Source organism: Pteropus vampyrus, unplaced genomic scaffold (genome assembly GCF_000151845.1).
Source record: "Pteropus vampyrus isolate Shadow unplaced genomic scaffold, Pvam_2.0 Scaffold180, whole genome shotgun sequence".
NCBI lineage: Eukaryota > Metazoa > Chordata > Mammalia > Chiroptera > Pteropodidae > Pteropus > Pteropus vampyrus.
The window spans coordinates 1,949,960-1,952,314 of NW_011888961.1; the positions used below are offsets into that span (position 1 = coordinate 1,949,960).

The 2,355-nt window shown below is 37.0% G+C and overlaps 1 pseudogene; it reads left to right on the forward strand.

Moving 5' to 3' along the window:
• Window positions 1-1,145: 1,145 nt before the first annotated feature.
• On the forward strand, window positions 1,146-1,264 carry LOC111746249 (annotated as a pseudogene).
• The last annotated feature ends 1,091 nt before the right edge of the window (window positions 1,265-2,355 follow it).

Genomic DNA, 2,355 nt, shown 5'->3' on the forward strand with positions numbered 1-2,355 from the left:
GGGCTGATTAACGTGGATGTCACGGCGACCTTGACCAGACCTGTTTCTATGGAGTGGTGGGATTGAAGTTCTGAACGAATGGGTTCAAAAGAAGCCATAGAAGGGAAACTGGGGACAGTGCTTACAGATAACTCTTTCAAGTCATTTTGTCATAACATGACAGTGGCTGCAAGGGGATTTGGTAAAATCTGGGGAGCTTAGGCTAAAGCATTGGGTAATCCAGTCTCGAAATAGTCCCAAATGATTGCTGAAGACTGACAAGCAAGTCAGATGAGACGCTTGCTCAAATGCCATCCGTAAAAATAGAAATATTTTTTAGAAGATTCAGATTTCTTTTCTTTTTTACCAAACATTTTTGTGGTACCGTTACAATGTTAATGGAAAATTGTAACAAACGTTAAAATTGCACAGGATCTTTCTTTTAGAATTCTGCAGACACAAACAACTTTTGGTTACAGTGATACCTGGCAATCCAGCAAGAGCTCGTTCCTATGCAGATGTTACTAACCCACCCTCAACAACGTCTCTTGTTTTATAAGGCGTGTTTTGTGCACAAGTTGGAGGTTACATCTGTGATCTTTGTGGTATACTTGGCCAGAAACAAAAGCATCGGTTTTCATTAGCGACTTCCTACTGATAACTATCTGGTCTCCAAATTCCAAAGACAAACTAAAAATTTCAATTCTTACAGCTAGGCTCAAGGAAACATGCTAGTGTCTATTTAGATGTGAGGCGTGATGCAAATGAAGAGAAAATCACAGTGGAGTTTGAATTTTCCATTTGTTCCTTTCTCTCTGCCAGAATAGGCTTGCCTCAGAACACTTAGTGATGCTTGCAAATAAAATGGGAAATGGTGTCTCGATTTAAAAAATTTATATGTGTGTATGTATATATGATATATATTTTTGTATGAACATGTATTATATATATGCATATATGCATACACACTATTACTCATAATAGATAAACCAAGGAATAATTATTACTATCATGAAAGAATTCACCAAACACATCCTATGGTAGCTGGTATCCAAGTGTACTTAAGATTGTAATTATAAAATGTGGTTCCATAGCTTAGCCGTTAGCATGTCTGCTTTATATGCAGAAGTTCCTGGATTCGCGCCCCAGTGGAGCCAAGGTCTATGGTCTACGGCCATGCCACCCTGAACAAGCCTGATCTCGTCTGATCTCGGAAGCTAAGCTGGGTTGGGCCTGGTTAATACTTGGATGAAAGACCACCTAGGAAGACCAGGTACTATAGGCATAAATAATAATAAATAATTTTTTTAAAAGATTGTAATTATAAATTATTTGACCAAGGTGTTGGCAATAAGTGCAATAAAGGTGATAAACCAATAAATTTAAAGTTAAAAGGTAAAGATTCTGTAATAATTCACAACAACAAAATACCCAAATAATTTTAAGGAACTCAAAAACAGTGTGCTTTCCTTGCAATACAAAATACTTGTGCATTTGCTCTATTCTGTCTACTCGAGAGTTAGGCTGACCTCTATTTGTATCTCTCTGTGTCAATAAGCACTAAGTCAGTATCAGTCATACACAGCTGGAAAAACATTTAAAAATGAGACCACTGAATGGAAAATATTGATCAAGGAGAGCAATTGCTTTGATAGGAACAGATTTATTAATTAAAGTGTGGCCCATCTGACCACAATAGGTGGCATTTCAGCCTTAACTTAATCTGACATACACATCTTGCTGATATATTTAATGACCTCGGTTCTGTTGATATGGTTTTTGATAAGCAGTGCCTCTCTTACATGGTAAATTAAAAAAACAAAACAAAACAACAACAACAACAAAAAGAAAAAAGAAAAAAAAAACCCCATAATCATGAGTCTGAATGTGCCAGAAGACATTTAGAGTGTCTCATTCACAGGAGAGAAAAAGAAAACACGCACAAAGAACTTGAGAAATGGATCATTTTCGGTATCTTAAAAAAATGAAAGACAAAAAATAAGTAGAAAGGAAGGAAAATGTGGCTTTTACATTGACAAACAAAATACAGGGTTAGCCAGTTTCTCATTCCTGTGCCGAGCTGCTGTTCTAGATGACCTCGGTCAAATCATTTAAATCTCTCAATTTGCTCCTCTAAAAGTTCTGTACACCCTCAATTCCATTTGGCTATTTGATTTTTACTTAATTTAAGGGTTGGGATTTTATTTAAGTGCTAGAGAACAGCTCCAAACTGTAAAATCAGAGTTATCTTTTCAACACGGAGGAGTACGTACCTAAATGTTATTGTAATTTGGGGGTCGTTCTTGGGAAATGCCTGAGCCTTATTCATCACCACAGTGGCTGATGGAAGGATCTGGAAGCACACGTCAGAAGCCC